This window comes from Macaca nemestrina, chromosome 7, assembly GCF_043159975.1.
Source record: "Macaca nemestrina isolate mMacNem1 chromosome 7, mMacNem.hap1, whole genome shotgun sequence".
NCBI classification, from domain to species: domain Eukaryota; kingdom Metazoa; phylum Chordata; class Mammalia; order Primates; family Cercopithecidae; genus Macaca; species Macaca nemestrina.
The window spans coordinates 140,607,400-140,620,946 of NC_092131.1; the positions used below are offsets into that span (position 1 = coordinate 140,607,400).

The window sequence follows — 13,547 nt, forward strand, 5'->3', positions numbered from 1 at the left end:
TGTCTTTGACAATGTTTCTATGAATGTGCCAGTATTTTTCTTACTGTTTTAAACATTTTTATTATATGTTAGAATGTTAATAAGCATTTGTCATAAATATGGCAGTTATTTTCCTATAGTTTGTCATTTGCCTTTGAACTTTATTAAAAAGTCTATGCATTCACATTCATAGTCACGGATTTTAATTATTCTGGGTTTTCTGGGTCGTTACAGTATTTAAGATTCTTACATGTCTTTTCCTAGTGTCTGGCCTTCATACAGGAAGAAAGACAAGGGTAATATGCACTTCTATAGGACAGCCATAAGCACTACACATAGGGAAAATGCAGTATGTGGTGGAGACATTCAAAAGGAATTGGGACAACGGGAGAATCAATATGCAGACCTTAGGACTTCTTTTTTTTTTTTTTTTCTTTTTTGTATTTTTAGTAGTGACAGCCACGGTAGAGACCACAGTGTTAGCCAGAATGATCTTGATCTCGTGACCTTGTGATCCGCCTGCCTCGGCCTCCCAAAGTGCTGGGATTACAGGCATGAGCCACTGCACCCGGCCAGACATTAGGACTTCTAAGGCCATTCCATATTAAAGATACGGAGTATCTTGATCCATTTTCTGTTGCTTATAACAGAGTGCCTGAAACTGGGTCATTTATAAGAAATGAAATTTATTTCTTACAATTCTGGAGGCTGGAAAGTCCAAGGTTGATGAGGTACATTTGGAAGAGTCCTGAGGTAGTGCAGGACATCCCATGGCAAGGGGCTAAGCATGCTAACCTGCTTACTCAGGTCTTCTTCCTCTTTCTATAAAGCCACAAGTTCCCCTCCCATGATAAGTCATTAATCCATTAATCCGCAAATGGATTAATGCATTCATGAGGGCAGAGCTCTCATGATCCAGTCACCTCTTAAAGGCCTCTCTCCATACTGCCACACTAGGGATTAAATTTCAACATGAGTTTTGGAGGGGACATTCACACCACAGCAAGGAAACATACCAAATCCCTGCTCAAACACAGAAGAAAAAATAGCAACTTTTAAGGCCATACTCCCACATAGCTTACCCAATTCTGATTGAGAACTTTCTTTCTAAACCCTTGGAGAAAAATCCATTGATCTTTTTTTCTCTTTGGTTTGTCCTTTGTTTTCATGTTTAGAAAAGCCTTCTCTAACCAAAGTTCATTTTTAAAAATTCATCTCTGTTTCTCCTAGCTTTATAGATTGATTTTTTCACTTGAACTCATTAATTCATCTTTGCAACTGGTGTAGTATTATTATCCTTTCCATTTTTCAAATGACAATATGAAAGCTCAGAAATGATTTTAAAACTCTGACTCAAAGTCAGATCTGATTCTGAATCAGTTACCCTAGGATATGAATTTGATTTTCAACCATGGTAGCTTCACACAAGTCCTGCCATCATAGGAAGTGGGCTGGTGTGGGCCAAAGACAAGAATGGGAATAATGTTTGACACAGCAAATCCCCCTCCAGCCAGTGCAGCCACAGTGATTGAGAAATGTTCAGACACTGGCCAGGGAAGTGAGCTGTGTCCCGCCCTAAGGACAAAGTGGGGGCCACCACGTAGGTGTTCAAACTTCAACAGAGCCTTTTCCTGGAGGGATCTGTGGAATCTTCTAAATTTTGTGTCTAATTGTTTTTCTATTTAATGCGTGCCTTAGCTTTTCAAGAAACTATAGGACTAGTGGTCTTTCAAAGATAAAATCTTTCCATTTACAGTGGTTACAAAAGAAATGAATCAATCTCAGTTATATGAATTAATCATTTTATTCTAGTGCTTGTTACAGTCTATTCAGTAAAAAAAAATTATTTTCAGCTTTCAGAAATGTGCTCCATTCAATGTTGGGAGTTGTTAGGAAACATTATACCATGAAAAAAATAGGCTAGTGTCATAAGTTTATTTCTACCTTTTCCAACATCATTTTGCTAACTAGAAATGTGGATACACAAGTACTCTTTGGTCTAAGAGAGACTCAATATTAAATGTGTCAATTTGTCAATACAGAGGCTTACAAAAGGACTGAGGAGGGATTTCTTTATGTTGTTTGAAAAGTGGAATTTAAGACTTTAATCAATAAATCTCTACTTGGTGTATTGGATTTTTATTAAGGAGAAGGAAAGTATTGCTTTAATTAAAACTCGACTGTGCAATTGTTCTTTCTTCTTTGAGAATGGAAACAGAGAGAAATAGTTAAATAGAAAGATTCCATTTTATAGACACCGTCTTGATAGCTCATTCATAAGAATGCATGGTTCTTTTTTTTTTTTTTTTTTTTTTGAGACGGAGTCTTGCTGTGTCACCCAGGCTAGAGTGCAGTGGTGCCATCTCGGCTCACTGCAAGCTCCGCCTCCCAGGTTCACGCCATTCTCCCGCCTCAGCCTCCGAGTAGCTGGGACTACAGGCGCCCGCCACCATGGTTCTTAAGGTATCAACATAGGCTACTCAGTTTTGCTTTGACTGTTTTTAATTTTCGATGGTACAGATAAATTGCAAATTGTTTTGGACACTATGTCTTAACCCATCCCCTGTGAGCAAAGCACATTTTTGTGTAAGATGACTAAGCTAATTAAATTAGTAAAATATAATTTAACAAACATGGCCAGTGTTCCAAATTCATATGCATGGTCTGCAAATCACTCATTCATTCATTCATCAAACACTTAGTGAACATGTAAATAAGTCAGGCACTCGGCAAGATACGTGAAACACAAAAATTCAGACAACTGCTCTCCAAAAGCTCACAGCCTAATAAGATACCTTGATGAGTGAGATAAGAGGTGATAACATGCTATAACGGAAGCACATATGAAGTATTAAGACAGAATAGAGGAGGGAGGGGCCAGTCTGTCTGGGGAGAGTCAGGGAATGCTTCACAGAGAAGATAATATTTGGGTTGAGATGTAAAGAAAGAGAGGGAGCTCACCAGTTTTAGCAGCATGATATGAAGTTTTGAGGAACAGAGAACAATGTATTCAGAACTGAGCATTCTTAAAAGACAGTGGTATGTTTGGAGAATAGTCAGTCTGGTGTTAGAGTATAGTGAACTTACTTTGGGGACAAACAGCAAAGGAGCCTGAAAAAGTGAATTGAGGCCTGGATCAGGGTTGTTAAACATTTTCTGTAAAAACAGTAAATGTTTCTGGCTTTGGGGAGACTTACTCAACTCTACCCTTGTAGTATGAAAGCTGTCATAGATAATATACAAATGAATAGGTGTGGTCAGCTTCTAATAAAACTTTACAAAAAGAGTTGGTGGGTCAGATTTGGCACACAGTCTGTAGTTTGCCAATCCATTGCCTAGAATGTGAAGGGTCTTTTAATGTTATGCTACAAATTTAAGTCCTATCTTGTGGGCATCTTTAAGCACAAAATGATCAAATGTATTCTCTAAGAGCTTAACTGTTGCATCATCATGGAGTCAAAATGGAAGTGGATATGGATGTTAGGACAATGAGTGCTGGGGGAGAGATATGGAGGAGGCAGAAAAAGGACCCTATGTTTGAAGTATGTAGTTTCAAAGTAAGATGGGCAGGTATTGAAAGTAGAGTGGGGAGGGAAAGGCTGACATTGACTTTCCTCTGAAGACTCCCCATGTGTCTTGACAATCAATACAGAGAGAGTAGGATTTTTCACTCCTACAGCCCAATTATTTTTGAAACTATTTTAAAGATAAAACCAGTAAATCAGCCGAAAAGGTCTGTATCTAAAATAGGAATTATCTGGGTTTAGGCCTTTGGTCTTGTTCCAATGATTAAGCTCTATGTTAGGAAATTCTTGGAATTGGCCTCAGATGTGGCCAAGCCAAAGACCAGCAGATCAGTTTCCCTGCTGAATCACTGACAATAAACACCGTTTTCTGAAAAGTCCTTGGTGATCTTAGAAGCTAAATAGATGGTGTAAAGAAAAGACAAATTTCCCTGGGTTTTTTAAAATGCTTTTTTCATTTACATTCTTGTTTTACAATCTTGTCATGGATGGTAAATGTTCCAAATGGTTGTATTTTGACTATGAGATGTCCAGAGTACATTGGAACTTAAAAATAAATCAGTGACATGACTCAGAATTGAAATTAGCATATCATAAATTTCTTAGTAATCTGTCTGTCCCTGGGCACCTGGCCTTGTCATCATCTGTTTAAATCCTATGATTTACTCTTCACCCCTCCTCTGCTATCCCACCTCCACTTTTGCTTTAATAGACAACAGTCAACTCTTCTAGACAGGACATTTTTGTTCACCATTAATGTTTTGCGTTAGTCTTGTAGACATAGATCAACTCAGAGGTTTCTCAAAACAGTGTTTGTTTGTTTGTTTGTTTTTTTAGACATAGTTTTGCTCTTGTCACCCAGGCTGGAGTGCAATGGCGCAATCTCAGCTCACTGCAACCTCTGCCTCCCAGGCTCAAGTGATTCTCCTGGCTCAGCCTCCTGAGTAGCTGGGACTATCAGCACGCACCACCATGTCTGGCTAATTTTTTTGTATTTTTAGTAGAGACGGGGTTTCATCATGTTGACCAGGCTGGTTTCAAACTCCTAACCTCAGGCGATCCACCCACCTTGGCCTCCCAAAGCACTAAGGTTACAGGCATGTGACACCACGCCTGGCCCTGAAACAACTTTTAAGAACAGAGATGTTTGACTTTGGTCATTGTTTTTAAAATGTGACTCATCAGTCAACCTCACTTGAGCACTTTTCCTGTGTTTTTGTCATTACCAATTGCTGGCTTTAGGACTTCAGTCTTCCTTTGTCTTGGGTTCCATTATGGTGGCCATCTTGCTTTGTGGGATTTTTGAGAGCCCAAGTCTTCTTTGTCTCCTGAAGGTATCAACTGGTGACCCTGAGACCCTGAGCTTCACAGAGCTACAGGTGGGTGTGCTTGATTACTTTGTCTTCTGTTCCTTGGAAGGTACAGATCACCTCACAACTTCAACCTAAGTTACAAACACTAAATAGTAAGTGAACATAGGTAGAATTTATGCATGGAAATCTTCCCTCTGTAAGTTAGCCGCATGTCAGTATGAAAATTGTGGCTTATGAACTCAAATGTATACACTGTTTTCTTGATGAGATAGATATGTAATTCAAGTACTTTTTTCGCAGAGACTTAGCTTTCAAAATTAAGGAAAGAACAAACACATACTAGGCTGGGTTTTTTAAAAATTGTTTAATTTACCTAAAAATCTTATGAAATAGAAAGACTTTTAGGACAATGTACTAAAAATATTTTACAGAGAAAGACCCAAATGTAACTAGTGTTAGAAGTTAGAGAAATAGGTTCTTGTTTTGATCACTACCAAAAATTGTGTGTATGACAAAGTATGTAATTTCTTATTTGCCTGATAATAAGATTGGAGTCCCAAACAACTCTTAAAACTTTATGTTTATTTGTGTATATAATTATAACAACTTTTAAAATTTGATAGTGCACTCAACTGTTCGTACTAATTGTGTAGCAAAAGTCATATAAAATGAAGCCTGATTGAGAAAGTCAATATTAGGCTGCAAAATTATTCTAAGATATTTCTGTCTTATGGATAGAAGCATTCTAAAACATAGTGCTATGCAAAAAAGATAGATGGGCCCGTAACTTCTTAAGTCTTATGATAGATTATGTTACTCCTTCTTTTCCTATTCCTATGATAAAGGAACTATTCAGACATTCAGATAACTAAGGTAGAGGAGTGAAATTCAGTGTTCCTCAGGGTTACCCTAAGACCACCTGCATTCAAATCACCTATGTATTTTTTTCACTGAATACTTCTGGCTCCCATCTTAGATCTACAGAGCTCAAATCTCTAAGAGTAGAGTATAGGTCTTTGAATTTTAAACAAGAACTCCGGGTGATTTTTGTGCAAGCTCAAGTTCAAGAACCAGCAGTTCAGTTGTAAAGGACTACAGTTAACTGATTAAGGGCTTTGGAGTCTAGTAGACTCACTGTAAAAATGACAGTAATTAAACTACTAGAAGAAAACATTGGAGAAATGCTTCAGGACATGGATCTGGGCAAAAATTTCTTGAACAAGGCTTCAAAAACACAGACAAAGCAAAAATTGACAAATGGATTATATCAAGCTAAAACAGCTGCTGTACAGCAAAGGAAACAATTGACAAAGTGAAGAGGCAACCTACAAAATGGGAGAGAATATTTGCAAACTATTCATCTGACATGGGATTAACAACCAAAATATATAAGGAATTCAACAGCAATAATAATAATTTGATTTTAAAAAGCACAAAAGATCTGAACAGACATTTCTCAAAAGACACACAAATGGCCAACATGTATATGAAAAAATGCTAAACATCACTAATCATCAGGGAAATACAAATCAAAACCACAGTGAGGTATCATTTTAACCCAGTTAAAATGGCTATCAAAATGACAGAAAATAACAAATGCTGGCAAGGATATAGAGAAAAGGGAATGCACCTATACTGACAGTGAGAGTGCAAATTAGCACAGCCGCTATGGAAAACGGTATGGGGGGGTCCTTAAAAAACTAAAATTAGAACTACCATGTGATCCAGCAATCCCTCTGCTGGGTATATACCAAAAGAAAGGTAATCAGTATATCAAAGAGATATCTGTACTACCATAATTGTTGCAGCACTCTTCACAATAGCCAAGATTTGGAAGCAACCTAAGTGTCCATCAACAGATGAATGGAAAAAGAAAATGTGGTAAACATACACAATGGAATATTATTTAGTCATTCAAAAGAATGAAATCCTGTCATTTGCAACAACATGGACGGAACTGGAAGATGTACATAGAGGGAAATAAGCCAGGCACAAAAAGACAAATATCAAATGTTAGCATTCTCATGTGGAAGGTAAAAAATTCCATGGAGGTAGAGAATAGAATGGTGGTTTATAGAGGCAGTGGAGGGTAGTGAGGAAGAGGGAATAAAGAGTGGTTAATTAATGGATCCAAAAATACAGTTCAATAGGAATGAGATGTAGTATTCAGCAGCATCATAGGATGACTATGATTAACAATAGTTTATCACAAATTCTAAAATCGCAGGAGGAGAAGATTTAGAATGCTTCCAACACAAGGAAATGACAAATGCTTAAGGCGATGGATATCCCAATTACCCGGATCATTCCGCACTGAATGCTTGCATAAAAATATCCTCTAGGCAGGGTGTAGTGGCTCACATCTGTAATCCCAGCACTTTGGGAGGCTGAGGTGGGTGGATCACTTGAGGTCAGGAGTTCGAGACCAGCCTGTCCAACATGGCGAAACCCAGTCTCTACTAAAAATACAAAAAAATTAGCTGGGTGTGGTGGTGTGCGCCGGTAGTCTCAGCTAGTTGGGAGGTTAAGGTGGGAGAATCACTTAAGCCTGGGAACCAGAGGTTGCAGTGAGCTGAGATCACACCACTGCACTCCAGCCTGGGCCATGAAGTGAGACTCTGCCTCCAAAAAAAAAAAAAAAAAATCACATGTATCCCATAACCTTGTACAACTATTGTATCTCCATAGGAATAATAAATGATAAACTCCACATCACTTTTTAAAAACTCCACATCATTTTTTAAAAGTCACAGGTTGGGAGGCTTCATGTACCTGAGACATAGTAAATACTCAGTGTGTGATAGTTATTAATGTCATAATTTTTCATCTCAGTCATTTAAATATTTGACCTGATTCTCCATTTTCTAAGTGGAGAAAGAACTTAGTTTTGTGTCATAAATCTTTATCGTTCCAAATGATTCTTGATTATTTGGCATGCCTCTTCTGACTATAGGTCTTCCTTCCTCAGAGTGAGCTTCTCGACCTAGCTCTGTCACCCTGTGACTTGTTGTGGAGGCAGAGGTCCTGTTACCCACCACCTGTGCAGAGTAGAGGATGCACCCCTACCATTTTAGGGAACCTTCGTTTATTTACCTTATTTTGCTGGATCTAGAGCTGAGAGACCTCAGGAAATTAGGGGTTTGGCTAGTCATTCCCCTTTTCCCACTCTCTTCTCCCTCATCTGAAGGATTGAATAGTCCCTGGGGCCTCTTCAACTTCTGAAATTCAAAGAGAATATATAGTCTAGTATTACTGAATCACAGTGTTTAAGAACTAGAACAGAATTTAGAGGTCAGATTCTGTGACATGCAGTGACATACTATCTCTGTGAAAACTGGTTAAAGCAGAGAGAAAATGAGAATGATTTGGGACTATTAGACAATATTATTGAGTGTCTTAGAACAGCAGCCCTTATTTCAGTCTATATTCTGCTGGCCTAAAGTGTTTTTGTGACAGAGTCTAAGTAGAAATGACAATGTTGTGCTATTATGTAGCAGTGACAGGGAATGCTTTCTCTTAGGAATAATCTAGTCAGAAAATTTGACACTGAAATGTGTTCAGTGTCTTGGGTTGGGCTTTCTAGAAGCAGAGTCTGAGTGGTGGTTCCTCAGGCAAATGATTTATTGAGGGATTGCTTCCGGCCAAAACTTGCAAGGGAGTGGGACAATCAAAAGAGGGCAGGGGAAGCAGGTAGGCAGAGGTGTGGGTTGAGTTGACACCTGGCCACAGCCCGACCTCACAGGGAGTTGGAACCTGACTGGCATCTCACAGCTATCCCTCCTGGAAGCAATGGAGCCCACCTGTTCTACTTCTACCAGCCAGTCATTGGCTGTGGCCACCATCCCAGACCCCCCCTTGCCTTATCCTTGACCTTCAAATAGTTCATCACTCAATAGGTTCGCGCTAGGTCTTGAATCCTTTCCTTTTTTTAATTATGGTTCATGGTATTTTTCTTCTGTTCCTAGTTTTCTAAGAATTTTATTTTATTATGTCACTATTCTGAATTTTATGAAATGCATTTTCTGTATCCAAGATAATTATCTTTTTTCCTCAAGTTGTTAATGGAGAGTAATTATTTTTCTTCTGTTAAAGCACCCTTGCATTTCAAAAACTATTCTTTCTTAGGTGTAGTATTTTACTTTTCATATGCATTGTTATATTCAAGATGCTTATGTTTTGTTTGATAGTTATAGATCTGTTTTCATAAATCAATTTAGTACAGAGGTTGTACTGGGTCACAAAATGAGGTATAAGCATTCTCCTTAAAAAATGTAGAATAGTTTTTATAATATTGGAATCATTTGTGAATTTATTTCCTGTGAGTGCTATAACAAACAACCATGCACTTGATTGTTTACAACAACAGAAGTTTATAGTTCTAGAGGCCAGGCGTGTGACATGCAGGTATCAGCAGGGTCACGCTCCCTCCAGAGGCTCCAGGGGGCATTCCGTTTCTAGCCTACTCCAGCTTCTGGTGGATAGTGGATGCCTCCATGGTTACGTTGCCTCTTCCTATTCTGTGTGTTTTTTCTCTGTGTATCTTTTATGAGGACACGCCATTGGATTTAGGGCCCACCTGGACAATCCAGGATGATCTCTTCATTGTAGAATTCTTAAGTCAGTTACATCCACATAAGTCCTTTACCCAAATAAGGTAACATTCACAGGTTCTGGTGATTTGATGTGGTCATATTTTTTGAGGGGCCAGCATTAAACTCTACAAACTCTTTCTTGAAAGCATAGTATAATTTGTAAATGGAGGGGATTTTAGGGTTACATTTCTGAATATGGACTCAATTTCTTTAATGATTTTAGGGCTAGTCATTATTTCTTTATAATTCTCTTCTGGTACTTTTAAAAAAAATTATTATTTTGTCTACATCTTCAAATTTAACTGTGAACTTGTACCTTGAATTTTTTAAAGATTTTCTAGTGAAATATTTTGTATAAATAGTTATGTGATCTAGTACATTTCTAATAATATTTACATACTTCTTACTATGTATATATTCATATACAGTATATACTACTATTATGTAATATATAGTTGTATTCCTGTATAAATAGTTCTGTGATCTGTTTCAGTGCTAATGTTGTTTCAACACCCACTATTGCTGTCCTTTTATTAATGCTTGATCAGGTTGTCCAAAGGTATCTAATTGTATTCATTTTTTAAAGAGTCAAAGCCACCTTTTGAGATCTTCCCTAGCCATCACCGATAACATTTTACCTGACAGTCTCCAGGCAATGTCTGTATCCAATTTTCCTGCTTTCTCGTTTCTCTCTAATATGTATCATCATCTAGCATAGTATACATTTTATTTATTTGTCCCTGTCATCTGTCCCCAAAATAGAATATAATTTCCAAAGAGCAGAGATTTTTGTTCATTTGGATCATTACTAAATCCCCAGTGCCTGTGTCAATCAATAAATGTTTTTTGAATGGATGAGCCAGAATTTACTTTTGATATGTCAGTCTCTATCATTGTTTTGTTTTTTATTTCATTAATTTCTGCTCTTTATTAGTTACCCTTTCTTTTCCTTACATTTAGGTTCTTTTTCTTATTTGTCCCAATTCTTAACTTTTGGGTTGAATCATTCATTAATTTCTAATCTTTTTTTCCCTAAAATAATCATTGAGAATAAGCATGTTTTGGAGGAAGGTGTACCACTCCAGTGTTATCCTAAACTTTTTTATTTGGAGAGTTTACACTGCCATTCACTTCTAGATGTTTTATTGTTTCTTTATGATTTCCTCTTTTATTCATGAATAATTTAGTAATCTGTGGGTTATTTTTAAAGTTCTTGAAGAGAAACAGCTATTATTTTATTGATTTATAATTTTATTCCACTTTGGTGGAAAATATGCTCCAATAACATTAATTTACTGAAATTTGTTGAGATTTGCCTTGTGGCCTAGTAACATGTAAATTTTTATAAATGCACCATGTGTGCTATGGTATTACAAATATGGAAGATTCTCTATTACTTTACTCTCCCTGTACTGGCACACGTGATTCTCCTTAGTGACACTGGTATTACAAATCTTATAAATATTTCCTCTAATCTCAGAGACTTGTCTTCTGAATATCATGGTCATGGCATTGCAATTTATCAAAATCCACCTACTATAATGAAAACAATTTTTTTTTTGCAACATACATGAAAGAAAGTTAAGTTGAATACCAGTCATCAGGCTATTGATGTCAATGGTATTAAATACTACTCCAGAATGTCAAACTTATATTTCAGAAAACATATGCCTTAATATTTTCTCACAGTATATTCCAAAATATCCAAAATGTTTTTCCTTACTGTGCCAACTGGAAAACCTCTTATAAACATTATTTCTTCTATTTGATAAAACCAGGGAATTAAAAATGAAAAAGTTTGGCTCTCTATATATTTACATAGTGCTCTAACTTTTTAAAGCTTAAATAAACTTTTAAAAAGCAATTTTTTTTACATTTAAGAAGGTTATTCTTTTCTTGGAGAAAGACATTTTCATGGTAAAATGAGAATTTTTAACCTGAAAACAACATTGCCTCCAATTTAAAGAATATTTTTGTCAGTCCAGCGAGTCAAAATGAAATGTCCAAAAAACTAAACATCAGTAAATGTCACCAGCACCTAGGGACCCCAAATGTTTGTATTTGACTATATATGTACATATCATGATATTTAAGATAGCACAGGCAAGCCTCAACTTAGAAAACATGCTTTTGAGAAACTTTCTTTATAAGCCAGTTTTTGAAACTTAAACCGCTGTGGCTTTCAAATAACATTAAAGAAAGAATAAGAGACTAGGCTTGCTCCTTATGATCTACTGAATCCGAGTATACCAGGAATACAGTACTATGTGATCTAATCACTGATTAATGTTTCTGAAGGAAAATGTGTTTAGAGTTCCACCTTGGGATGCCAGGCATCCATCTTCCCATTCAGCAGAGAGGTAGAGATGTCCCTGCCTGGGCCCTCTCAGCCTCCAGCTGGTGGGAAGGGATTACTCAGCACGGGGTCAAGATCAGAGTTTGCTTGGGAGGTTGGGCTCATTGCTGATAAAATATCCTCCCTCCTAGTCCCAGCCACAGTGCCCTTCCCTCTTCTTTTCTTATCTCATTGCAAGTACTAATTATGAATAAGTTGGAAAGCCTGCACTGAAAATAGCAATGGAGACCAGGAGAAAGGCAACGTCATCTCCGGGTTGCAATCTTCCCTCTGCCCCTTGTCCAGTCTCAGATTTCAACGTACTCTCTCAAGCAAAGGAGCCTTCTCTTTGAACAGACTTTTGTGCTCTTGGACCAGATGATTTTGAGCTCTCTACTGGCTCTTTGAATTAGAATTCTCTCCCTGTGAGTTTATTTCTCCTAGCTTGTTTTTGTTAGCCCTTCATGGCCAGATTTGTGAGAATCAGATTTCATCAAATCCAGATTGATGCTCTTGCTTTTTGGATCTATCCAAATGAGAGCAGCTAGTCCATGCTTCAAAGCACTGCGATATTTTGGTCGTCTTCAACTTTTGGGAGCAAGTTTTCCAACTCTTCAGTTGAAATTTGGGGGCAAATCAGAGATGCAATGTTTTTCATTTGTGTAACTCCCTAGAACCGGTGCCCGACATAAAAACAGTGGTAATATCAGTTGGCAATGCATTAACTACCAGTAACAGAAAACCTGACTGCATTTGCTTTCACAAATAGGGGTTTGTTTTTCTCAGATATGCAGTCCAGGGGTAGGCATCTGTCCATGTTGGTTCAGCTGCTCAGCGTGTTGCTGGGATCTGGACTTTTTCTCCTTCATTCCCCATAGCATATTGGATTTTTGTTCTTAAACTTTTTAGCCATGTCCACAAATGACTGCTCCAAGGTCCTGGCATCACAGGGCAACAATGCTAGTCATCTCCTTCCTGACATCCTGCAATGATATCCAGCCCACCTCTCTGCTCCCGTTCTGCTGCCACCACCAAGTCCATTTTCCATGGAATAGCTAAGATGATGTTTATAAAACAAAATCCGACTCTATTTCTCCATTAGTTAAGACACTCCAATGCCTTCCTAGTAGATTTAGAAGAAAATCCAAACTTTTGACCACAGGCTTCAACGTTCTAGACATCCAGCCACTGTCCCACCTTTGAACCTTGTCTCCTAGCATTCATCCTCTCTCTCATTATACTAGACCACACTGCTTTCTTGTTTTTCAGAAATACACTGCTTACTGTACTCTAGGCCCCTTGCACTTGCTATTTCTTCTGTATGCAATGCTTTGCTTATTACCTATATCTCAGCTCAAAGGCCATATATTTATTGGAAGCTTTCCTGATCATCCAAAATAAATCAGCAGTAGTGCCCCCCTGCTCCATACCTCCCTGCCACCTAGCCATTCCCTTTTTCCTTGACATCATGGTTGCTTAGTGATTCTCACTCCATGACTCATGTTTGAATCATATGGGAAACTTTTTAAAAATACCACATTCAGTCTCTATTCCATTGATTCTAATTTAATTGTTCCAGAACAGTCCCCAAGGATTGATTTTTTTTTAAGTTCCCCACGTGATTCTACTGTGTAGCTTGGATTGAGAGTTACTGGGCTACATGGTTAAAGGTAGAAAACTGTTCACAATAATTTTGGATAGTCTCATAATGCTGACCTACTATTTTCTTGATGTGGCTTAACCTGAGGAAGAGGTATTAAGAACATACCTATTCCTGGTATGTATTCCCTACAGAATTTAATGG

The 13,547-nt window shown here is 37.7% G+C and overlaps 1 long non-coding RNA gene across 3 annotated transcripts in view; it reads right to left on the reverse strand.

The window, feature by feature from the left end:
• Positions 1-13,547, reverse strand: part of LOC105489257 (uncharacterized) — a 100,098-nt gene that overhangs the window by 40,004 nt on the left and 46,547 nt on the right. For 2 of the 3 annotated variants that reach the window (XR_011626467.1, XR_011626465.1), the window contains one exon: positions 7,910-8,034. This is a non-coding gene — a long non-coding RNA (uncharacterized lncRNA). Of the gene's footprint in view, positions 1-4,841; positions 4,962-7,909; positions 8,035-13,547 lie in introns of those variants that run through there. The other variant, XR_011626466.1, reaches the window with a different exon arrangement.